We start from the raw sequence: 27557 nt of genomic DNA on the forward strand, positions 1-27557 counted from the left end.
GCAAAAAGAGTGAAACACCTCTGTTACATAGTGTTAGTTACAGTATTGTTATTATTTCTTTTTTTTTTTTTTAAACCTCTGAAAAGCTAGACAACAAGCAGCCCAGAATTCTACTTCTTTCAGTTATTGAACAGCAAGTTGCCACATCAAAACAAGAATCAGCTGCTGAAAACCTGAAATTCATTGAAACCAACAGGAAAATGTCATTAGAATGAAACATTTAAAATGAGACACGTTCAATAAATACCTAAAAGTGTGCTGTAGACTGAAGTATCTGCTTGTAAGTGTAATATCCCTGCTTCTGAAGATGGTCAAAGCATAAGACAGGAATGAGACACTTAGTGACCATTATAAAACAATTATAATTTTCTTTTGTACAATAGATGTAATTTGTAATGCAAGCAAGATTAGTAAAATGTCTGGCTAGCCCATTGCAGAATTTATTTCCCATCCATCTCTCACTGGCTGTAAAATGCAAAACAAGTCCCTTTTGTTTTCTTAAACAATGAAAGAGCTAGCTGGCCTGCTAATTTTGTTTGCTTCCACAGTGTTTTACACTTTTGATTTTACTTTCCACACCAACAGAATTTTTCTGACAAAAATCTCTGTAAAAAACTAACATCCAAATCACAAACACAAATATTTGGCAAAACATATACCTGTGTACATATGGGATATAGCAAATAATGCCTGTACTTGTTCTTGTAGGCAGAGAAAAAATTCTTTGGAGATTTAATCTGTCGGGAAAAAGCTGCCCGATCCAGCTCATATTTCTAATATTTGTCACTTGTCCAGAAGTAAAAAATCTTGAAAATATTCAAAATAATTTACAGTACTGAAAAACTGAAAGGCAACTCTAAACTGTTCTGTGAGAAAATAAGGTTGCATGAACAAAAATATGACTTCAACATAATAATGATTTCAAAAAATAGGTTATGTGGTGCTTCATTTCACTCACTATTTTAAGTAAAAATACTTAGCCATCAGTGCAGAGATTAAGACAGCAGTAAAAGGGACACAAGAGGTCTCAGGGAACCGGTAATGTGGTACTACACATTTTTGGTTTCAATTTCAGCTTTTCAGTTGCTGTTACTAGTGAATCCCTCATGCCTTAAAGCTAGCTTTTATGTTTAAAATCTAAGTTCTCTTGCCAAGTGGCAAATTGCCTGAAACATCAATAAAAGTTGGAGTCTGGTTCAGCACTGCATTGATCCAGTATCACAGTAGTGTATCTTAGTTGACTTGAAATGGTGTACTGGAGCACCAGGAAACGAGAGTGTCATACTCAGCAGCAAATACACCCCCTTGGAATATTAGTTTTAAGTATAAATTGGGATTTCAACCTTGCCAGACACTGTGATTTTATCATGAAACTCACAACATTTGAAGCTTTACTTACAGTCCCATCTCTGAACCTTGTGACTGAAAGAGAATCTCAGTTTTCATCAAAAACATACATTTTTAGAAAGTCTTCATATAATGCAGGAAAAATTGTGACCTTATGTATATTTTGAGACTAAAAAAACGGGGAAAGGGAATGAATAAAACACCCCAGTGAGTACTGTGTTTTGGTTTTGTGTTTGTTTTCAGCATAACTTTTTGACCTACTCACCTCTTCTCTGGAGCTGTCCCCTTCTATTCATGGTCAGCAGTGATCAGAATCACTAATACACAGGCTTTCTGGTCATCCCTATGCCTATCTCTGTTCACCATATTATGCAGTGGGGTGTGGTGTTGCTTCTGTAGAAAAGTGACAATGATGATCAGACCCACAAGTTCAACCATGTAACCTTACAGAGTTTCCCCCTTCAATTATGCTTACAAAAACGAGGTGTGTATAGGGAATAATGGTCTACATTTTCATTGAAAATCATACATGTTTCCCATTAACATTAATGGGAATTCACATGCGTTCATAAGACCAAAAGTAGGCTTCTTGCTATATATCCATTGTACTTTAAAAAATAAAAACCAAATCAAGANACATCAGACAGCACTGTTAGAGCTGGAATATAGTACACAAGCTTCTGTTCCCCAACCAGTTATTCCCTTCATAAAATTTGTACAGTATTCCCTGACCAAGTGCCATCCTTGCCTTAATTGAAAAAGACAGTTGAAAAAACTGATATGGAAAATCTACATTTGACCTTGTGCCCCTGCTTCTTGTCAACAATTTCAACCACATCTGCTCTTGTGATGTGAAAATGTTGGCATATTTCACTGAGCTCTGCACCAACAGCTGCAGGCGCTCTCTTTGTATAGTATAATTCCACTCCCAAAAATGCAGGAAGCAGTGAGTGCAGATTGTTCATTGCTCACTTCTTTAATGTGCAGGCTCTGTAGAAAGAATTTAAAAGAACTTTTCACTGAAAATCTGTGGTTCTGGGTGCTTAAAGAAGTTACTCTTTTTGTTGCTGCCATGTGATAGTGAAATCGCAACGGTTTGATAATCCATATGGCAAGTTTATCATAGCATGTCCAACAAAGATGCAATCCAACTACCAAGTACAACCTTTTTACTGAATTTAACACTTATTACATCACACTCTGATCGTACAAGGTTAACATATGATTTTTTTGCCTGATTTATTGATTGAAGCATATGCAAACCTGGATTTAAACTATCAGAAAAAGGACTGTGATTATTTCCTCCATGCTGTATAAGCTCTGTAGCTCTTATAGTCTTGAAAAAATGCTGATGGCAGTCTATGCAATGCAATGTATAGAAATTAAGATACATGTCCCGTAAGTGAGAATTCACTAAAATTATATTAGCTGAAAATCAACTTAAAGTAATTTACAGTGTAACTCTTGGTGATTATTCCTTGACAAGGTATAAATTAAAACCATATTTCTCGTGGGATCCTATTTGTTTCACTGACAGTACATATAAAGCTATATGTCACTTAGTTTCCACCTTTAAGTTATGTTTGAAGGCAGATGTTAAGATAGACCTATAATTGTCAATATTTTAAATACAAAAGTTTGAATAATGTTCTTTAGAGTACTGTATTCCACAAGCTTATTAAAATCTCACAGACAATTCTTTCTTGTAAAACTCCTTCTTGATTATAAATACTTTATATTTTCATACATGGCACCAATGCTAATGGGGCTAAGGCTGTTTAGTAATCAGAATAGATTCTACTTTACTATTGTTTATATTTGATAAATAAGTCTTTCAATTTTAAATTTAAATACATTTTAGAGCAGAATTTGGGTCCTGGGTAGAATGAGAGGGTACACAACACATAGTAAAATTTGCTTTTTTCTTCTCACACTCTTTAAAGGCAGTCAAACAGACAAACAAATTTCAGATAAATTTTAAAGCAGAGAAAGTATGATATGAAAGGGCTTTTAAATGTAGAGTGAAACATATTAAAAACAGGCTTTCACAGTGTGAAAGACCTATGAGCTAGCTGTGCAATTGCCCTCCTGTATTGTCTCACTGAGAGGTCTCCAGCATCCTCTTGAGTTTGAAACTGTTTCTCTCTGTGTATTTTTGATTGTTTACATTCCAAGCCCTGTGGTTTTTATCATTGTATAATAAGTAGATTGATGTACCTGGATGTCATAAAGCAGGAAAATTTAAGGTCTGTGAAATAAAGCAAGCTTCTTATGTTCATATAAATGTGTAGAAGATGTTAATGTTTTCCAGTTTATGATGTCTAAGTGCATTAGTTGATCTATGAAGTTCTGAGAGTTCTGCAACCATAAGTAATATAAATACACATAAATGCTATTTCTCCTATCAGAATTTAACATCACACAAAACATTTGTGGAAGCGAGTGCTTAATTTTGAACAGTTCTCTGAAACACACTGGATCCTTATTATGTTAAAAAATTTATCAACAGAAGTTAACCAAAAAGTCCTGAAAAAAGCCATGACAATGAAGTAATGAAAAATGAAAATTTAATTATTCATTTTGATGAAGATAAAACTACAATGAAGTTTTTAATATGTCCCAGGCTTGTACTTTATTTTTAAAAGATGACTTCATGAAGGCAATAGTAACAGTGGGTAAGTGTTCAGATTTTGACTTAAGTACCTCAGTAATAAGTTGCTATCAGAACTTGGGAAATCCATGAGCACATATGGGTTGGCTATTTATTCTAATATTTATTTTTCCCATTAGTAAACTGTATATTATCGTAGTATATTCCACTTGAATCATTTGTTACTGCAGTACTACTTGTTTACCAGCAGTGCCCTGTGATCATTATGTGCCTGAATTTCAAATCCAATTTTTAACTTTTTAGTGAGAACTGTGCATTCATTACTTGCCTCCTTCAAATGCAAGTTTGAATATATATATCGAATATATAGATATGAATAGTTTCTTTCTTACTTGAATATTTAGGAGAATAGCTACTTAATCGACAGACTCTGAGGGTATTTGTAGGCTGTGGTAACATTTACATAGAAAATAAATAATGCTTGTAATACATTTTGCTTCTGTAGTGATTACACTTATGAATGTTGACAGGCCTTACAAATGGTAATTACTTTAGTGTCACAATTCCTCTGCTAAATGGGTGATTGTTATCATCCCTTTAAACAGAGGAAAGCAAAGAGTTAAGAGATTAAGTGATTTAACCCATGTCCACAGGAAATCTGTGATAAGCCTTGACCAGAGCCCAGTCTCCAGTCTCCTAGACATGCGTACTTATCTGCCAAATTATCCCCTATTGCTGTCCTGATGGCCCCACCAAAGCTTTGGGAACAATGTCAGAACTTTCTGCATCAAAATGGAGGCAGAGATAGTGACCACTTTGACACATTTAGCCAGACTGAAACTATTTCTCTATAAATAGATGCAATAATAATTAAGGGATTCATCAGCCTTCTGCTTAAATACAATAAATTTTTGGATAATGACCTCATTAAATTGTCAATAATTCTCAGGAGGCAAGCAAGTCTGAAACCCTATTATGTTGTGCTTTGCTGTTTGAAACAACTGAAGGGTGGTGCTAAGGCTTAGACTTGTCTTCAGACAGCTGCTCCTGTAGGAGGGCCAGTTTACAGTCAGCTTCCCTTTGACCACCCAGATGTCACATCCATATGTTCTTAGCCCTCTTTTCCTGCTTGTTTAGCCATGCCTCATATGAAATAGAAGCAAAATCCTATTTCACACACTACATTCTGACAACTCTTAACAAACATGGATATGGAATAACAGGGTATTATGTAATGACTTCATACAGCACTGTGAATTTGCACTAAAGCTTTGGCTCAGTGTTCTTCCGGCTCCTTTCAAGGATCTGGTGCCTTTGCCTCCTCTGCAGAAGGCCTAAGATGATACATCAAGAAATATCTGTTGTTCACATGCTGGGAAAGTTTGTACGATAACACAGCTGCAGTGAGAGTGGTTCCCAATCTGCATCAGCTCACAAGGGAATTGAGGTTCCCATTCATACTCAGCCACGTATGATAGCACAGAAGAACTGTGACATTTCCCAGCCATAATTATAAATACATGCCTGAGACCTGCAGAAACATGCAGGAATTTGGTACTGCCACATTGCAACAAGGTCTCTCAGCTCAACCTCATATTGCTCTGGGATACGGATCCAATAGAAACTCAGATCAAGATGATTCTTTAAGGTCCCTTCCCACCCAAGCCATTCCATAATTCTCTGATTTCATACAAAGATATATCTTCTTATAACACACACACACATTAACCTATCTTCTCATATTTTGTTGTCAGAGTTTCTATCATTTGTCTCCAAGAGCTGTGCAAGTGTAATATCTCTGTGTAAGACCTTGCCTTCCTTTCCTCCTGGAACTAGCTAAGCATCGGAAAGAAGATGACTGGTCTTCAACCAAGACTCGTGTCTTGGACAGCACAGCAAAAGGGGCTGCTTATTCTAGGGTTGTGAGAAAGCTCTGATTCTATTTCTGTTTGTTAACATTAGAGTAGGTGGTATCTCTTCACGTGTGCACTGCCACTGATCTCAGTGTGGGCCCTTATGAATACAACCAACACAAATATTAATGAATACTTAAGCATGCCCTATAATCACAGATGACTGATCCCCAGGAGTGACTCGACAATACCAGCAGCAGTCCCTGTCAGTTTTCTGCCATGGCAAAGGCACTACGTCCAGGATACAGAGCTCTTGGAAGGGGCTGCTTCACAGTTAGGAACTCTGGCAAGCTTTGTGTAGATCTTTTAGCTGCAACTGTTTAAGATTATTTAGTGGCTTTTAAACACTGCTTGTGCCCATTCCAAACAAGCCCACAGAACATCTGTGCAGTGTCTGTTCACTGTGCTCAGAGAGTATCTACCAACAATTCTGTATTGTTCTCTGCAAATATACACACGTCCAGTTTTGTTTTTTTTTTTCTCCATGGCTTAGTAACCTCTTAAAGCAGTGAGGAAACTGTGACCTTTCATTGATTCAGGCAGGGAAACTATAATCACAATATTGAGTAGTTATATTTGCTTTGGAAAAGTAATCCTATTGTTCTCTTCTTTTAAAGCTTAAACCAACAGTCAGCATGAATGTCATCTTTATAAAATGATAGGAAACCTACAATGTCTGGTATTAATAAATGCCTCTTGTGCTCAGTGTCTGAGTGGGTTTGGGACCGAAGGGAGAGAATGAAGTCCTTATGACAGAGCTCAGGGGTAGACTCTCTCATGAGGATTTTTATGAGATGCAATTGCTACAAAAGTGTATTTTGTACATCCCAAGGCAATCAGTTTGCTCTTCAAGGGAGCACAGAAATAATTTATTCCTGGTGGGAGAGGAGAAGCCTTAACAGTGGTCTGAGCTTGATTCACTCCAAGCGTACTCTAAATCTTGACTGTATGACTAGAAAAAGAGCAATCTTGATATTAGATAGGGAGAGATACCCATGCCACTGAAGCGTATTCAAATCATGGTTACTCTTCAGTCTTTCTGCATGGCTTCAAGAATGGGACTTAATCTCTTCCAGCTTCTTTTCCACATCTGCAAAAGAATATGCTTTTGTCTATCTAAGTTGCAAGCTCTTTAAAGCCAAAGTGTCAAAGAATCTCCAAGAGATGCTGCCTCAGTGGTGGTCAACCCTTAAATGAGGTCTAGAGGAGGTGGAGTCAAGCTCCACCCCTTCTGGGAGCACAGCTAAATTACTCTCACCTGTGCTCTCATAGCTGACACTTGCCTCAGCTGATTAATCAGAGGTTCAGGCTGTGATTACCAATTTCCCATACAAGTACACAGGAAAGAATCTGCAGTTTGAGGGAGAAAATGAAAAACATAGATTCTTTAGGAATAAACACAGATAAGTAAATGAGTAAATGACAGTTTAGGAACTGAGATAGAGAAAAAAGTGAGACCAGCAGGGAAAAAGAATCTTTTACTTGACCCAACAGATAACTGTTTGTGTCTTCTTTGAGACTGAAGCAGAATCAGGCATAAGAGAGATTCAAAACAATTACTGTAATTGTACTGGTTTTCACTAGTAAGTCTTTTGAGCTTGGAGGTTTTATAGTTTAAGTAAGAATAAGGGTCATCCTGAAGTTACTTTCCTTTTCTGTGAGATGGAAAGGGTGTATGGCTTTGAAATTTGTAGCAGAGATTCTGCTTCTGTATAATCCACTTATGACCAATCTTTGCTTTTGTGCCTTTTGGATTCTGAGCACATTCCTTTTCCCGCAGCTTTTGTTAATGCATTGACTTTGAACATATTTCATATAAATTTTCCAAATCAGACTACTGCTAGCCATGGCAACAAGGGCCTGACTTCTTCAGGAACAAACAAAAGTTAAGCTTGTGGGACTAATTCTGGTAACACTGAAACTGTCCAGATGTCAGCATAAGAAATGAAAGCACTGGAAACCAGTACCCCCCTCATATACATTTACCACAATGATATAACTATTGTCCATTTTACAATATGGGAAAAAACTCCTTTCATAGCATGGAAATTTGTTGCATAACTACTGTGCTCTACTGTTTGGAAAATGCTGGGACAAGCCAACACCAACACTTCCTCTCATTCTCATATTTGGTTAATCAAATTACTTTTTACCAGACATTAGCCAGAACACTAGATAATTGTTTTCTATTTTAAATAATAGCTTGCTGGATGCAAAGGGCTTTGTTTGAGTCTGCAAAACCTAGTATTAAGCAGGAGTAAAACAGTATCCAATTATGCCCATTACCCCCAGGCAAGTACTTTTCTTAGAAAAATCACCTGTCAACAGCACAGTATTCTGCCAGAGCCATTTTTATTCTTTTTTTGCTCCAGAGTCATTTTGTTTGCTGATTTACCAGTTGAAAGGTCTCTAACAAAGAGGAGGAAATAGCGATAATGTTTTAGTGAAGCAGTGCACTTGTACAGGGCTGAATGGGTTGTATCAATCCAACACAATGCTTTCTTCCCGTTACTCTGACTCAGAGATACAGCCTGGGAAGCACCCAGCAGTGGTTCAGGAGTGATTAGGCAATATAATACAGGGAAGATCTAAGAAGACAGTGGGAGATAAGTATGTTCTTTATGTGCTGAAGACTTGACTTTACATTCCTCAGCTAGCTTTTCATCCTGCTATGGGTAAGATGCCAAAGAAACTAAAATCTAGAAAAAGTAGCCAATGAAAAGTTTTTCTTCAAAATCAAGGACAGTATCTACAGGATCTCACAAGAAGACAGATAGCAGCACTCAGCTGGGTTGCAATAAAACATAAAGTTTGAATGCTGAGTGAAGATCTCTATGCCTTTCTCACCATGTATTCAAATCACTGCAAAATATCCACTTTATTTCCATTTTCTTTTAGGGTTTATCCGCAAATAAGTCATTCTGTGATTTTTAGAAGTACTGTAAATGTTTTACATCAGAGAACAGAGGTTGCTTTTAGGGTTCCTTTTTAAAATCTAACACTGATTTGGTATTTATATGCTAGCAGGCTACAATCAGAGGACAGTAACGTTTTGCAGGGAGAGACTGAAAATACATTTAGGAGGAACAATGACACTGATTAATTCTGTCACCTCTATTTCACTGAAAACAACAAAAGTGAAAGAAATTCCAGAGGTCAGGGCAATAAATTATTTTAATATAACACAGTTGGATAAATTAAAGAGGAATTTGCAGCAAAAGTTTGTTGTAATCAAATCCTGGGAGAAATAGCAGCTGTTTCAAGGAGCAGATGATCAAGTTTATAGATGATTAATTTTTCTTAGTAGCCCATTGCATCCAATAACTAATATGGATTTGCAACAGATGAACAGTCCATTTCATGTTTGCTGAGTAGACACCTCATTGAACAGGTTATAGTGAGCAAACAGATCTATTTTTCTTAGTCAAAATATCAGCTACTGAACAGTCACAAACATTTATTTTTACACTTTATTTGCTCATTCAGTGATACAGAGGGATTAGGAAACTGGGAGAACAGGAGAAATCTCAATGTCTGACATACATTTTTGTTACTGGCTCTTTGTACAACATCTATTAATACTTTCATTTTGCCATTTGAGAATTAAGAATAGCTGAAGATAGTGTTGCATTAAAGTGCCAGTCCAGCAAGGGCTGCACGGAAGTTAAGGGGCTATTCATAGAAGTATATCTCTGTCTGCATTTGTGCATCTGATCAGTGCACTGAGCTTGTAAATTGATACCCAGCTGCTGAGTTGTGTCACTGTAAGCAGAAAGCCTGAGAGCTCTGAACATTGCCTGTTGCTCCAGCTTGGCACTGGTGCAGTGGATCAATCCAGGCATACAGGTGGGCATTACCTGGGGGGAATCAATAGCCCCAGAATAGGAACTAAAGTATGGGGTGAGTTTAGCCTAAATCCCGCTTCAGATCTAGGGTTGTGGGTTTTTTTTTTTCTATTATTATTATTTTTTCCCCCCAGAAGTTTCTCTTGAGAATTCAAAGTTCTTAAATGTCTTGTAAAAGTTATCCGGTTGAATTCTTTCAAAACTGATGGAACAAAGAGATTGTTCTTTCTTTCAAAACATGCTCAAAGTCTACCTCTACCATGGCTTACTGTTTAGAATAAGCACTGAATATATTGTAAACCTGATGAAATTTCAGCCCACCTTTTCTGTTGGAATATGCATTACTAGGACTCTTCCAGCCAACAACTTTCCCACCTTGCCCTGAAGCATTGTCTGCCTTCCTTGGGGCAGGAGAGTGTGAACAGGGTCAAATAAAGGATGGAAGAATTATGCTCATGAGGAATATTAAAGAAATAGATCCTCTGACCTTGTCGATTGGCCTCACTGACTCTGATGTCCCATCTTCACCAAATACCTTCCTCTAAGGACACTTTCTGTCATTCTAGAATCATAGATCTGTGTTGGAAGGGACCTCAGAGATCATCTAGCTTCAACTTCCCTGCCACAGGCAGGGTTACCAGCTACTAGATCACACACTAGATCAGATTGCTCAGAGCCCCATCCAGCCTTGCATGTTTATTATTAAGGGATGAGGATTCTATTTCCCTCAGTCTGAGAAGGAAGGAGACCCAAACATCTTGCAGCCCAAGTGGAGGATGCTCTGACTTCCGGAGCAGCATCAATAAGGATCATCATCACCTCTATTTGTGGGTTTTTTGATGGTACTGAATCTGATGGTGGATGCTCTCACAGCCTGCAAGAAAGTAGGTGAAGGTTAACCAACTCAATGCAGGAGAGATGCCATATTATCAGCATCGATAGAGAAAAGAGACTTGATGGACTAACAAACAAAACTTCAAGCACAGGGAGATCTTGAACACTGAAATTTTAGTCACCTACAACAACTATAAACATTCTACGCTTTGGAGACAGCTGAAAAAGGTCCTGAGGGTCAGATTTTTTTACTGGGGCTTAAAGTAGCAGGTGAGCATTGAAACTGGATCCAAGTCCCTTCATAGAGTCAGCCCCAGGTCCTATTAAGCAAGCTGCCACCTTAAACACACCTTGGGAATCTTTGAGTGTTGTTTATCACTTCCCACAGGCACTGCTTTAAACACACATGTGTGTATATATGTGTGTACAAAAGGAATACCTGGAGAAATTTAAAACATCTTAATTAAACTTAAGATGTGTGGTTCAGATAAGATTGGCATATGGCCACTGCATTCCAAGATTCTCAAATACCGTAATCTAATTAATTTTGTTTAAGAACACAGAGGTCATAAACATACAGTAATTTGAAACACTTCATACTCTGCCAGCTGGCACGGTCTCCTTTCCACTTCTTTGCACTGTAATTTCACTTCCATTTGTTCAGAGCCTGAAATCTCCTCACTCTCGTAGTAGACTGTATTATGTTACACAGCGTTCAGCTGAGGTATTTTTTAATGAACTAATTACATGTTAGTTAATAATAGAACATTTCTTTAGTAGTCAACTGCTGAATATAATTCTAAGAGAACTACTGTAGGCTGGGTTCTAGCAGGAATGTTTAGAAACAGGTTTCAGCTAAAGAGCATTATGCTTAGTCTTTAATGTGTTGTAAATAATTTTTTAAAAATCTTTGCTGAAATCCTGATGTTTTATCTCTTCACTAACAGGTTGCACACTGGGAACTGACATTTTCCCACTTTTCTTAAGCAGATTATATTTGAAGTACGCTAAAAGAAAATTGGAAGGTACATAGAGAGACTTGCCATAAGAAAGGCTCATTAAGACTTCTCTCTGTCATCCACTCACGTCCAGCCGAGTTCTGTTGTGCTGCCGGAGACACAGCCTATGCACTCATTTCCTGTGCATCCTCCGAGCCTCTGGTAGCTTCTGTGAAGCTCGGACCCCCTTTATGGCTCTGTTGAATGAGGCAAAATGATGTCATGTAACATGATGTTGTATAAATCTTTCAAAATGTTTCTCACAGCTCTGCCCACTGGGGAGCCATCTGGTTGATGCATTTAGCCAAATATCCAAAGAGCTCAGCACATTTCTAGTTACTGAGATGCAATGCAGATAAACCTCATGACTTTAGAGCTCAGCTTTGTCATTCAGAAATAAATCTTCAAGGACGCACGCCCTTGAATGTTGACTTTTGACCACTGGGTTTAGTTTTGAGATAGCAGAAACTATAGATAAATTCTGATGAACTACAGATATCATTACTTCAGAAGTATATGCTTCTGATAATGCCATAGGTCAGATTCTCCTTAGCTGATGTAAGTGAGCATGGCATGATGAAGCATTATTTAAGCTATGTGGATTTATAGCACTGAAGGATCTGGCCTTGCATACACAGACATACACGCGTCATATCCAGGCTTCACTATTCTCCTCACAGCAAATGCATAACTATCACTAACGTTAATGAAAGGCATGCATTGAGGGGTTATGTTCTTACATGTACATTAGTGTATAAAGATCTCCATCAAAGATTTTCTCTGCTGGATAACAGGGGTAGGGTTACAAAGCTATTCTATGTCTGGTACTGCCAGCAGCACTGTAAATCCCCCACACCCCGTATCTAATGTACTCAGATGAAGAGGAGGCAAACGCCATGCCAGGCAGGGAGAGCAAGAGGATTGCAGGCTGGCTGAAAGGCTGTTCCCAGAGACAAAAAACAGAGGGAAGCCCCTACAATCTGAGCACTGTGCTCCTGAGAAATACTTGGCTTTAACCCTTAGCCATCTAGAAACTGGAGGAGAATAAGTAACGATGTTCACTATTAGTGAAGGTACAAAGCACATTTTGAGCATGAAATACTAAGAGATGTGGAAACACTGGTTTTTGTGTCAGGTTTTTGTTTGTTTGTTTGTTTGTTTTTGAAGTGTTGTCTATGACAGGAACATACACATTTCATTTCAGACCTCACACAGCTGTCAGGGGGAATGATATAGTGGTGCCTAGTACTGAGCTGGGGCAGTCAAACTCAGAGCAGGCACAATGGAACAAGCTGCTGGGAGCCTCTTCCAGTTGGTTTTTGAACATCTCCAAGAAAGGAGGAGACAGTATCTCTGTGGGCAGTCTAATCTGTTCCAGTGCTTGACCACAACTCAAACATTCTTCCCTATATTAAGCTAGAATTTTTGTGTTGCAGTTTGGGTCCATTGTGCCACATCCTTAGGGGAAACAAGATTGGATAGCTTCATTAATCCCTCTGAATTTATTTGAATGACTCTAAGTGCTTTAATGTAAATTATAGTGGAGATAGAGATGTAGGGTACAGATGACCAGTAATGCTATGTAAATCTTTACATGTGAGATTTAGCCAGATCTGATTTATTTTTTTTTTTGTGTCACTGCCATACAAATAGTTTGAATAAAATAATTGGTCATATGTGACCAATCCCTTTTCTATCGTATGTGTTTCTCACAGTGCTCAGTGATCTCAGTCCAGTCCTCACATAAAAGCCTACCATCACAGTTGGTGCTCACACATTTCTTGAGTGAGTTCCAGATTCTTGAGGGCATTGAGGAATTATTCTATGCAGTCTTGCAGTGCTCAAATGATTTAGACAAATAGGAACCATTTTCAAAGTTGCCTAACTTAAAACTATGTTAAAGTCAAGATTTAAATGAAAAAGAAATTGGAATTTTCCCCTCTTTCCTTGAAGTAGTCTCTTCCCACAAAGGAGGCAGGAAGGAAAGTAAGTAGGGCAGGTTGTACAAATTGACATTGCTTTTATATGTGTTTTGCGCATTAAGTGAACTGCATCACTCTGAAACTGTGTTTCCTGAAATAAATTAATACAAGGAAATGTTGTTGGATAAAGGCCAACATATATCTTACATTTTAATGAACATCAAAAAATCAACACAAATTCCCTTTTCTAAAAATTAATGTGAAGAAGAAAGAGGTGACTGGATTTTATTTTGCTTTTACCCCTCCTGAAAAGAATTGTCGTATGAATAGGATCTTAAGGTACTCCACAAGGTGATAACCAAGAGAGACCAAAGAGAAGATGTGGTTCATGTACTTATGCATATGAAATCAAACCATTTCCTTGCTTTTGGTTGGCTCATACTGATAGTTTCTTTTTAAGACTGCCACCATTGTAATGTATGAGAACTTAATCTCACTTCTACCAAGTCAGTACCAAGATTCCCGCTGGTATCTGCTGTGTAGCTTTGGAGCTTGCAAACTCAGTACCTACAATGCAAACTGTTACTCAGGAGTAAAGTCTGGCAGAAGGTATTCAAGGATAAACATTTCTGTTTGAAGAAGTGCCTCTAATTCAGACTGAACTCTATTACAAAAGTGATCTTGAAGGTCTTTCTTTTCAAAACATCTTTTTCTTAAATCAATATAACAATTGAAATAGGAATAGCTTATTTTGTTTTAGTTTTAAATAAAACCCCAAATTCAATGTTATTCTCTGAGTGATCATAACAGCAATATCTTATTTTAAAAAACCTTTTTTTGGATGACTGAAGAACAATGTAATACTCACATTGCTTTTTGGGGAAAGGTCATAAATATCACCCAAAGTTTTTACTTAATCATGGAAGTTTCTCTTTAATCTTCAAAAATAAAAATGTCACTGAGATTTTTCCTCTGTATTTAGTGTTGTTTTTTGACCTGTTCTATCCTCTCACAAAATAACTGTAAATTCAGTGCAGAGCATATTGCGATATTTAGCATGAAAATACAATATAGATTCACACTGGTTATGTTCATGGGTAAAGAGTCCAAGGAACAAAGAGTGTCTGTTTGACCCTTTAAAATCTAAGTTACTATAGTTTAGTGGGGCTGTGTTTTGAGGGGTAACTAGGATCAGTAGTTTAATATTTCCTTTACTATCCTCCATGCAGATCTTCCAGAAAATTGGATTTTATTTTATACAGGATGTGGTGTTGACAGAGACTGAAGGAACGAATATGTTACAGATTTCAATTTGTGAGGACTTTCCTTAGAATACATTTCTAATTCAAAAGTCAAGTATTGCAGTTAATGATTTATTGTTAATCTCAAAAAGCTAAACCACTTCCCTTCATTGTCTTGCTCATACTCATGAAAAGGCACTGCGGACAATAACCTTTCTCCCTGACTCAGAATGAGGTCTGTGGTGCAGGGACTGTGTTTCTTCTCCTGCTGAGCAACATTATACCACCAAGCGCTGAGCCACATGAAGCTTTTGGATGTACTCTTTCATTTTTATTTTTTTCCAGTTCCCCAGATTCTTATGCCCTGTTCTCTGGTTCCCAGAGGTAGGCATTTCTGTAATTTCAATTCACTTCCAAATATCTTTAGAAAATGCAAAGCACTCTTGGCTTGGATTTCATACACAACTCAGTGCCAAAAAACCTATCTGCATTTTTTTCCCTTGTATATCCTAATTCTAAACTTAGTTTTCCTTTTACATTCTGAAGTACTATGCAATCCTTGGGGAAAACAGCTATTCAGGGTAGCATTAACCCTGTGTGAAATACAAAGTGTGAACATTTTAGCTGCCCATCATCACTCAGCTGAACAAAATGTCTTTGTGGCCGGCACTTCTTCTACCTTATTTCTCCCTGAAATTGCTTAAACAGTATCTACCTTACTCATTGTTTCTAAATCTGTAGACTCACATTGTCTAGCCTGTCTAATAGCCCCTAAGCTAGTCAGAAACCCCAAGCTGTTTGAAACAACCAAATATGCGTGTGGAATCTGCATTAGAAACATAATAGACCTCCTAACCATGGTTATTACAGCCCATTCAATTGTTTGAACATGTCTCCCACCTGTTGCTGCTTATAATGTGCTCAAGTGCCATCAAGTGCAAAAGTTATGGTACTATTTATACGGAACCTTCTTAGACATGCATGAGGCACAAGATACATTTACAAGAGCCTTCTTTCATCTTCTCCTCCAGGCACAACAGGGATCTCATCTCGTCCTGGGATGCACATGGTACTACAGATGTCATTACTGGAAATAAAACATTTCCACCCAGCATAGAATGAAATCCATAGGGAGCAGTCCAAGAATTATCTTGAGCCTTTCATTTGAAGAAGAACAGAAAGAAAAAATAGCCCAGGCCCACAGCTTTACCGATTTAATTGCTGTGTTGTGGATGCACACGGGATGAAAATGAGGAAGGAACCGCAAGCATTCATGTAGGACCTGTTCCAAAATCCGACAGGAAATTTGTGTTGGCATTAAGGGCCTGAAGCTTTCTGAAGTTAATGGAAAGACTGAGACCAACTCAAGTGTGCTCTGGATCAAACCCTTAATACAGAAATGTGCCCTAGGAGGGGAGGTGCGCCTTGTGCACGGTTACGTGGAATTGTGCCAGGAACAAAGGAGTGAACTCCTGGTTCTAATTATGCTAACAAACATTTTTCTCATTAGCACATCAGAGTAGAAGTTTTACCCAAAGCTTGGGTACTTTAAAAATTCAAGGTACTCAGTTCAGAATCTTCAGGTCAGGCCACAAGAGTGGTCTAAGAAATGTCTACTGAAATATCTTCCCTAAAACCATGTTCAAGTAAGTATGAAGGGAACCTAATCTTAGAAATGGAAAAGGTGGATTTTTAGTTGATTTAAATGTCTGATGCCTTTAGGGAAGGAGAAAGAATGCCTAGGAAAATCAGCTTTCTTCATATATGTACTCATGCACATTTTTATGAGGTTTTACAGCTTTTTCTTACTTTTTAGATGAAGTTCTATAGCTTCACCAAGGAGGGATCTCCAACCAGAGATCCTCCCCCAATGGCAGTCAGCCGCTACGAGATGTGCAGCCAGACTCCACCCCTTCCAGTTGTACAGGTGAATTGTCTTCACCTGTGCTCCCAGGTCTGTTTCTATTACATGCTAAGTAATATTGCATACTAAAGAATTACTTCAGGTGTTTGAAATAACTGTGCTGTTGTATAGGCTGTCCTGCATAACACATTTTCTTGGAAATTAGCAGTCTTACGGCAAAAACATGCTCTACACAAATGAGTTTACCTTATTCTTAGCAGACTTACCAAGCTAAGAGATTTTCAGTGCTTGAGATAAACTTATGACATCCCACAATCTCTCACTCATTTACTTCACCGTGAATCACATCTTCTTCATGCTTATGAAAGTGGTGGTATTATCCCACCATAAAACAAGATAATGCTGTGGGCTCTGAGTTTGCAGAACCTCTTAAGTTCACCCACTGGTTTGATGCCACTGTAAGTATCTCTGTGTGAGCATTATTCCAGGCACAGTTGGCTGAAATGCTGCTGTATAATCTGTTTTGGAAGAAAAACTACATTTTCAGCTAAACACTTCTTTCTTTCATGGATTGTCTGCTTTCCACTGTAAATTCCAGCTTCTGGCTGGAAACCCAAAGCATTTTCAATGAAGTGCCCAAAGTGTTTCTGTGAGATGGTGCATGGTACAGGAAGGTATAAGGGAGCATTTTCTGACAAGAGCTGCTGATATAAAACTCTTCTTAAAGCTGATGTTTTTTCATGCGGCAAGTTGCTAGTGGAGCTGCTGGAAATTACAGACAGATGGAAGATACAGGTTGTTGCATGATGCTTGTTCAGCATGCTGAACAACACCACAAATATGTTTTTATTTGCACTCTTCTTTGAAGTGTGATGGATGTAGCATGTGTGAGTTGCTGTCTCATTTTTCTATTGAATTATAAAAAAAAGAAAAAACAGCCCACAGATCTAGCTGGGTGGTAGCTCAATTTTTTCCCAGTAGCTTCTGACAGTAGTTACATTTCATTTAAAACATACGCTCACTTTTCCTGCATTCCCCAATGTAAACACATAAGAGATGCTGGAATTTACTGAAAAAAAAAAAAAAAAAAAAAAAAGAATTTTGCAGTCCTGTACTGCAGAGGGTGACACAGAAGGGCCAGAGAAAACACATTTGTGGGTGAAAGGCTCACACTCTACATTTCACAGCCAAAAGGCTATTGGTTTTGCCTGTGCTGCCTATGGAAGCACTGATCTACTTGATCTGGAGGGGATGGGGCTGTGGTCAGTCCCAGTATAAGTCTTAGAGGGGAGCATATGGAATACAGCTTGGAAAAATGAGGAGGGGGACACAGTTTCCCTTGCCCTGCCTTTCTCCCCTCCCCTGTTTATCCCATTATCCAGCTTCAGCCTCAATTGTGCCTCTACCTTCTGGTTGCAGCACTTGAGCATACTTTTAGCTTTCAAGGCTATGTGAACAGACTGCCTGTGGGATTCTTGACTAAAAAGTACATTCAGTTGCCAACACCTGGACATTTTAAGCACCTTCTGTTACCAGAGAAAATTAAAATCTTTATTTATGTTTATTATAATTTTAATTGCGAGCTCTGTGTCTCTGGGTTAATTGGTTCTGGCTGTAGTTTGAAAGAATGCCATATGCAGAAACCACAAGGGGCTTAAAGAGTGGAGCAATTACTGCATCCACATTCTTGGAAATGTCTGATAACAGAGGAGACCATTCCTCCAGCTCAGCAGCAGGCCTGTGTTTGCTGTGAGAGCATACAGCATGAAAATGACTCATGGGCCAGTGCAGTGTCCTCAGTGCTTGCACACTGACATCAAAGCCTAGGAACTCAAGGCCTCCCTTGAATGAGCTCAACTGCATTCAAGGAGATTCTGGTAATCAGTCTAAAAAAAGCACATTATACATGTACAAGGAAGCAAAGCGCACAATTCCTTTGTTATCTCTGGCATCAGGGAGATGGTGCATGGAGAAGAGGTGCATTTTCCCAGGGTGTCGATCAGAGAAAAGCCCTGCAGGGCTTCTCAGACAACCTGCAATGCAATTAACACATTTCAGGAAACAGTATTATCCACCTCCCTTATTGAAAGGAAAATGTCTTTTAAGATAGTTAAACACTGAATTGAATTTGTACAAAGCATTAATTTTATTTGATTCTGAGAGTCTATCAATCAGATGATGTACTGTTTTAGATACTGACATCTTCACAGATCTAGAGATACTCCTTATGGTCCTCTTTGTTCCCCTAAATGTTTGTGGATTGTCATCACCCTTTTCATCTACCTGTAACAAAACTTAATTTTTTTCCAGAAACAGTGAGATATCACCTTGTTCTGGCAGCTCTGACTACAGTGTGTTGAAGTCCTTCATTCTGAATCCTTTGCATCAGTATCCTGTCACCACTAGCACTGTAAGTTATCTTTTCCAGTGCTAGAGGAATGTCTTGTTACAGCTGCATTTAATTTCTTCATAATTAGACCTTAGATACTAGCAGTTCTAATTGAGTTGCATACAGAGTCATTGTATGACAAAAGCTTGTTAACTAGTACTTAGGCACTGAAAATCCTCTGCAGGTTTCCTAAAGGTCTTGAAGCCCAGGAAACTGGTTTCAATCTTGACTCTGTCCCAGACTACCTTCCTGATGGATGGCAAGCTACTCTTCTCAATGTCTAGACTAGGTCAGCTACCTTGTAGGTGGGCTAGCTCTCCCAGAGCTACTTTTTTCCATGCATTCAAAGAATATTAGTGTTTCCAAGTTTCCATATAGCAGTCATTTGGAGTCAATCCTAATTTCTGACATCAAGTATTAGCAGTGCATAACACAGAGATGCCCTAAACCTAGCTGATGTCTCTTTGTAATAATCATGAGAGACTCTGCAACAAACATAAACATCAAAAAGAAGAAATACTGTAAGTTCAGTCTCTAAAAAACAATATCTTAAGAGACAAAAGACCTTAGACCACCATCTGCTAACAAACCTCTGCTGTGAATATCGTTCAGGTTATTCTTTATTTAAATTGGCCAAGTTCTTTAAGTTTGAATGGACTTTTTTTATGACTGTGGGCTGAGCAGAAGGAGAGGGACAGAGTAACAGAATGACAATAAAAAGGAGTCATTATAAAAAGAATGGGAGGTATAGCAAAGTAGGAATAGGAAGAAGGAAATGTGAATTCAAAGAGAGGCAGGAATTTCTTGTAAACTTTTCACAAAACATCAGAATGATAGTTTTTTGAGTGGTGAAATCCATAGTTTTAATTCTAAATTTATGATGACCACCTGCTGTGACATATGGCAAGCACCATCATAGTTTTGTGGCTCACAGCAGCATAAATCTCCACACATAAGCTTACGGTTCTGCTTTATTATTCCCTTGTAATACCGGGGACATTCTCACACTGAAGTTTCAGCTAAGCACTCATAAGTACTCATTTTATAAAAGGATAGTAGAACTGATTTAGTCTAAGTAGAAGAAATTTCATTTCTGCCAAATCGGGTAATTTCCAAGACAACAGATGTGAGTAATGCTGGCACATCTTTCAACAGCAGCTCTTTAGCACAAATACACATTTGTCTGAAAACACCAAGTGTCCATTTGTAAGACTGAAAACGTCCTATTTGTTTTCTACTCTTTCCTAGCTCGTGACCTACAAATTTGCACTTCCAAGGGAATGCCTCTTTGTCCAAGCCATGTATTTTCAGAAATGGTCAAGATTCTCATTAAAGCGTAATTTTTAGTCCTCCTTTTATTACAACAATTGTTTGTTAACAGCTTGGAGGGTGAGGCATTAATAATGTAGTGCTCTTTCTCAGCTGGCTTCAGGCTATGGCATTGAGCATTAAAAAGGCATCTGAAATCTTCATTATCTCAACAATTAAAATCCAGGGAAGCTGTGTAAATGTCTTCTCTCATCCAACTCATCCACCGTCTTTAAGCACAAGGAGAATCCCTTTCTGCTTTCACACCAAGCAAGGGAGGAAACGAGAAGGAATTAATTTCTTACCTTTTAGACATCATTTGCTTAATTGATACTCACCAGCTCTGGCAGAAAGGTCAGAAACTGAAGAATCAGTTATTCGTTTTGTAATTCTTTTCAGATCAGGCAGGAGTTTAACCCTAGCAAGACCTTTTGGCCTTCTAAGGAAGAGAAAGTCCTAGAGGAAAAGCAATCATGGAGAAAAGGAGCTGCCTATGGAGCACAAAAAGTACAAAACAGAAAGGCTAAAAGGAGGGTACAGATAGAGAAGCAGAGGAGGAGTATGGAGAAGAGGATTTGCACCATTGCTCTATAGCCCCAGGAGGGATGCAGGTTATGGTGGTGACTACCTGAAAAGTCAGGGAGGTGGAGATGGGACCACCAGCACTAAGGCTTCCCCCATCCCACTAAGCCCCATTCTTTCTCCTGGCTATTTGAACATACTGTTCAGTAAGGACAAAAGGGAGATGATGGAAAGACCGATGACTAGCAAGGCTTTATTCTGAAAGTTTAGGTCAGTCTTATATTAGTCTGGCTGTAAAAGGTGGTGTCCCAAATTGTACTAGGTAATAAGCTTAGAAATAGTTTAAATGGTAGTGACAAACTAGTTTATAATGTCCTTAGTAGAATAGAGACTTTCAGCGTGAGAAAACAAACAAACAAACAAGAAGTCAGAGAAAATAAGCTGTTTTCCATATTTTGCTTGGAGGCAACAGACGTTTATCATACCTCTTCTGGCAGGACTAACTTTTGGCTCAGTGCAAAGCAAAACTTTCCACAGAGAGTGAATGGTGCTACTGACCCAGACACAGAAGTGTGTGAATGTATAAGCTAATCCAAGCTGTCTCCAGCAAGGATACTTTACTGAGAAGGCAGTTACTACTTCATAAGGTCTTTGTGGCAAGGGGATCTTTTTATTTTACTTCAAGTTTCATTTTGGTACAGAGGGACTTTCCTCCATGCCTACACCTCTAAGGTATAGCCTTCATGTGATTAATAAATGACAACAGTGATCACTCCTGAAAGCACAGCCAGAGCATGGCCAGAGAGCTTCTGCCAGCCTCCTGAGCCTCTGAAGGCCAGAGGATAACGCTGGATGAGCCTAATGACTCTTGAGGGATTTACAGAGCAGATTGCTTGAAAAGGGAATCCACTTACATATCTTTTCTTGGGAAATAAATATTAGGCACTGTTCAGGGTTGCTCTGAGTTGAGCAAGTCCTCTGAAACTAAAAGCAAAACAAAATTCTTGCCATTCCCTTAAGCTACTCCAGCAAAGTCCCAAACAGCTGACAGAAGGAGTGAAAGAAACTTGAGATGTTTACCTAGTGCAATAGCATTGTATGGACCAAACTTTAACAAGAACAGAATATTCTCTGTTTAATAAGCATTCAGTTTACTACTCTTCTCACCATCAAAGTATCTGTATGGCTTTCAACAGCACGTGTATAATGTGATGAGCACCAGTCCTGTCATTATTTTTTACTTTAATCTTCAATAGATATTTAGAGGGGACATTTAAGAGTAGCACAGTTTTGGTAGAATTAGTCTGGGAACTTTAAGGAGGAGAAAAGTATTTCTTTCCTTTCAAAATAAAGCAAATACACAAATGAATTCTATCCACAGAATACAGTAGAACAACATCAGACTAATTCTAGAAGAATTCTGTTCTAATAAGTGATCTTTATATTGCTTCTGTTTTGTTTTGTCTACCTTTCTGTTCTGTGTCTGTTTAACAAACCTGAGTAAAGTTTTCATAATCTCAGTTTTCAAGAAGCTCTACACTCTCTTAAGTCAATGAAACATGGTGATAGAAAACTTTACCAACTCTGAAATAACTGTTTTACTGGTCGAATTGTTACTTGAACCCATGTCAGGGGCTGCATCGGGACTAAACTAAAAATCAAGTATATTACCCAATTTACATTGTTTGTTATTGTCTGATTTATGCTTTACATACCTGTATGTAGATTCTGTTGGAGGAATAATCACTGCCATCTTATTTTTGTAAACAGTCAAGATGAAATACACAAGAGTTACAGCTTAAATATGCATCTAACTTCATCTATATGAATAAGCTACCAAAGATGCAAGGGCCGTTCTTGAAGTTAAGATCACATCTATCTTCAAATATCTTCGGGGTGCAAGTGACTTCCTAGCTGTGTGAGGTGGTAGATATGGTAATAAACCTTTTAACTATTGTTTTTCTCTCATGCTGGTACACTAACTCCCCTACAGAGGCTGATATTTTGTGTTAAATATTTGTGTTATAGCATCATACACTTTAGGATGTAGCTCCAATACCTAATACGCAAGCACTCCCTGAAAAACTCTATATCCTGTACAATATTAAATGTCTGTATTTTGTTTGGTTCAGGTTCTCACACAAGTGTGAAAAGGAATTTGAAGCTATAAATCACTGTCGGTCAGTCTTTACCTTAAGTACTAACCACATCCCTGAATCAACAATATGTTTTCCTTCCTTTCCACAGATGGGTTGACCCTGTGGGTTCACTGTGCGTTATTACACCTCAAAATTCCAGCCACGTTCACCAGTTGCATCACTACAAATTACTCATTGTTGAGCTAAGGAAGGCCTTCTCAGTTGATTTGCAGTCACACTGCTGAGAGTTTTTACTCTTCTAGCAGAGTTTGCTTTCAAATGGAAAGCTCCAGCCTTGTTAATATAATCCAAATAGCTGAAGTAAAATATTAAAACACTTTCTAATTACTTCCTTCCCATTTCCTATGGTTTTTCTTTCAATAATGTGGGTTTTTATTATTATTGCTTGGTTTCAGACTCATTTATTTTCTCTAATAGGTCTGCTCTGTTTCCTTGAACTTTGAGCATGAGGTACCTGCATACTTGTCTTAGTTATTTACTTGGGATGATATGACAATTAGAGGACTTAGAAAAGATTGAAAATATTACTTGTTCATGCAGTCTTCCTACGTGGGTACCCAGGGTAATCTGTTCTCCCTTACAGAGTTATCTTCTAAATAGCTTTAAACTATGGTTCAGAGCACCACAGTCAGTTCCTCAAGGACTGAGAATGGAACACTGCCTTACCTGCTGGCTTCACACAACACACAAATACCTTTCAGTAGCATCTTAAATTAATACTGACTCTTTGCAAGGAAGCCTCCTCAAGGTAAATAGACATTAAAAGGGCAAGCTGAAAAGGGTTATGGCAAGACTTAGAGAAACAAGAATGCTTAAGGAAATTACCTTTCAAGTGAAGAATGCTGGCTAGAAAGGAACTGGAAAGCCTCATAAGGAATGCTCTTCCTGAACAGCACATGAACAGCCACCAGAGATTCTATCTGAGAACAAACGGATAGGTAGTCAGCATCTTTCTACCCACTATGCTAAAAGAGGTACATTTTATTTCCTCAGATCTCCTCTGACTAGTTAAAATGAAAGACAAGCTTCTTTCATCAGGAATTTATGCTCTTCCTTTACAATTCACTGGATACAATTCACTTCAGCTGGTGTAGTTATCTCATTTCATTGATCACAGCAGTGTTGAGGATGTCATCATTGTAAGCTGATGGTTTTAAAATACCAAGAAAGTATTTTAAATGCTCCTAGGTATTCATGTTAAATGTTTCTAACTAACATAACTCCCTTTCATGATGTGCACTGCTTTTGATAGTCCACCTGGTAGTACATTTCACTCATACACACTCTCTAGCCCTACCTCTTTCTTTCCTTCTGAGTTGTTTTCATAATTCCCATGCTTCCTTAGCAATATTATTTTCCTACAATAAAGGTGCTGGTACTTTTTATGGCTTCTTCCATATAGTGAACATAGAAAACACATTGTCTTTTTTGCCCTCCCATCCTTTTGCCACTATAAACTGGCATTTTGTTTGCATTTTTCACCTCTTTTTCTTGTTGTTTTATTTTAGCACAGCTATGTAGCTGCCTGCTGGCTTCAATTCTCTTTCCACAATAACTACCAAGACTTTTTCTAGAGAATGGTGCTAGATGCGTATTTAATTCATCAGATATAGCATTTCTTGCATCAGTTTCTTGCTACCAGACAAATTACTTGTTAATATTGAACTACATTTACCACCTGCTGACTCAGATAATCTCAAACGATCCAAAGACTTGAATTCATTTGCACTCATCCACTTCTAATGCTAGTGTTATATTCCATTCCAAACATTTATTTTCAGGAGACCTCTGCCAGATTATTTGTCCCCTTAATATTTATGCAATTCCAGAAACTTTTGACTTCAGGGACAAACATAAGGTCTCCGTGCATTAGTTCCAAAGGGCATGGTATACAGCTAACATGAGGTAAGAATATGAATGGGGCTTGTATATTCCTATCTCCACAGATTTACTCCTTTAAAAAATTAAAAATACAGAGGATAAAATTTTCATTAGAGCTTAACTTCACAGAAGTTTAGTGAAAACAACTGCAAAGAACTGCTGAGAGCATGAATTTTGGTGGCTGGAATGGGAATCCACATTGCCCAACTCGTTAGGCAATGAATGATCCTGGAAGCATTGGTATATAAAGACCATTGGCATACAGTTCACTTCTAAAATCCAAATGTATTTTGGAATATCATCAGTCCCTTTAAGTGCTTCCAAAACTATAGCATCCCTTCAATGTTTTTGCATGCCAGTGGAATCTTTCTGATAGTGCTTACCACTTCTGTGCAGTGTTTGAGGCACAGACTCAGATGTGAATGATTCAAATCATTTATTATAAGTTCTCAGATCCTTTATATACCTTCACAAGTTTTTGTTTTCTAGCTTTCCCATCCACCCTTACAACTTTCCCAACCACCTTTACATGTCAACAGAGCATTCTACAAAACACTTTTCAACTTTCCATGCAGGCGTATATCCAGTCAGAGCTGTGAGTCCCTTCTTCTCCTTCTAGACGTGTCCTCAGTTCTCATGCTGTTTATCTTGCTCCACAGCTGCTGCTCTGAACAGCTTTTCTTGTATTCTCACACTTCTGTACCATCTAACAATAAAATCAGCCTTGATGTGATTGACTGTATAGAGAAAAACAGTGAGTCAGAAGATAAGTCCTCTCAGATAAAAGAGTAGCAACTCCTCATCCCTAGGGTACCTCAAAGCATGATACTTGTTTTTAGAACTATGTTTACATTTATTTCCAGTAGCATTTGGAGTGTGGAGTCTGTTCAAAAGAGAAAAGCCCTTGATTTGTTTTTACTTCAAAACAAAAATTAAAATTAAAAAAAAAATAAAAAATCAGGTTACAGTACAGCATCAAACTGCTAAAATATCTAAAGCAACAGAGAATAAACTTGTGGAAGACTGAAAGAATTCAGTCAGAAGAAATAGTTCTAGTTTTGTGTATGTGGTATATTTTTTTTCCTCTCTAGAATTACCTATCTGAAAATAAATCCACTATTTCAGTAATGTGACAGTGTTTTAAAGGGTTATGAAGAAATAACAGTCTATGACTTTAATATCCCAGTGCATGTTAGACCTTTTCTAGCAGCGCTGTGAAAACATTTCCTACATACTTTCAGCCTTATCATGGAAAGTCAGACAGCACTGGATCACATGGGTTGATAAGTTTTCAACCAAATAAGAGTCAGAAATGTAAAAGAAAAATACCCTGGGAAAATTTCCTTCAGCTTGTATGTATGAGAGAATATAGTACATTCCCCTGTCCGGCCTATAATTAAGATGAAAGGCATATTTCCATATAATTTGCCATTCAGTGGCATGGTTTGCATTCCATGCAGACTGCATCATCTTGATTCTTCTAATGCAATGAAACAAAACAAAACAAAAAGAAAGAAATCAGTCTCAGTAGTTTAATAGGATGTTTTATTTCAATTCAGACTATTTTTAACTCCCAAGAAAAAAAGCTATTTTAAATACAAGTCTTCCTTAAGAACTAAAAAGCACAGGCTTTGCAAAAGTCTGATTCCTGTGTGAAAACCAAGCAGATACTCTCTCTTTTGGAAAACTGGACAAACACAGAAACACACACAAGCAGATACTAGGAATGGTTTACAGATTGATTCTCTGCTTTGATTCCACAACTGAAATATAATAAATATGAATACTCAACTGAGTTGTAAGTAATTTAGGAGATTTTGAGAAGTTTTTCCCTTGTGAGGTGTCTAGTACTCCCTAATTCCATCTGTACTAGAAGTGGCACAACCATGGTCTTTCTCACGGTAAATCAATATTTCCTTATTTTGTCTAGGCTAGAATGAAGAACAACAGAGGATGCTCACATGTAAACAACTTAAAAGAGAAAACAACTTGAGAACCCCAAAACAGTTCAAGTTTCATTCTAAGTCCTGTGCTGATTCTTCTTTTCTATAAACCTGCTTGTCCATCTTTGTTAGAGTCTGAACTGAAAGGAGATACATGCTTAAAGTCAGATTTTTGGCCAGAGCTCTATGGCAAATACAAATGTCAAGACAGACACATCTCAAGAGCCCTTCATAGCTGGATTCTTCTATACAGATATAAGGTTTTATACTAGGAGCCCATTGAAGTCACTGAAAAATTGCCAGTGTGCTGAGGACCCGGCTGCTGATGATAAGGCTCTAGTCATCATCCTCAGCTGGGATTAAAATGGAGCTGAGAGAGGAGGAAAAGAGAGAACATGCACAGAGAGAGAGCAAGCACTCCATGTGCCTTCCCTTCCCCATACAGCAGCTGTTCTGGAGTTTTAACACTCCATTTTGGCTTGGCAGCATCCCCAGCTGAGAAGGTTCTCATAGTTTAGTTCTTTATTTGATAGTTAGGCAGAACTACCAGAATTTCTTTATACATTCCTGCATTACTCCCTCTCCTGATGCTTCAGTGACAGTGGTGGGCTATCATCACTAGGAGAAAATGTCCATTCAGTATATGAAAAACAAGAGTGTTTATGAAGAACTAAAGCATCGCTTTCTGCTGAGTGTGTATTGTGTGGACATTTCCTCCTTGTGGTGATGGACCACCATTTGAACCAAAGTACAAGAAAAAGGAGTAATGGTGCTATATAT

At 38.1% G+C, this 27557-nt stretch overlaps 1 long non-coding RNA gene across 1 annotated transcript; it reads right to left on the minus strand.

Annotated features, from left to right (window-relative positions):
- Nucleotides 1–9027: 9027 nt before the first annotated feature.
- On the minus strand, nt 9028–11752 carry LOC107311002. Its single transcript, XR_001553827.2, has 2 exons — nt 11637–11752; nt 9028–10590 (listed from the first exon to the last, which is right to left on the minus strand). It is a non-coding gene; the product is annotated as an uncharacterized LOC107311002 (long non-coding RNA).
- Nucleotides 11753–27557: the final 15805 nt, after the last annotated feature.

The sequence above is a fragment of the Coturnix japonica genome, chromosome 3 (genome assembly GCF_001577835.2).
Source record: "Coturnix japonica isolate 7356 chromosome 3, Coturnix japonica 2.1, whole genome shotgun sequence".
Lineage (NCBI taxonomy): Eukaryota > Metazoa > Chordata > Aves > Galliformes > Phasianidae > Coturnix > Coturnix japonica.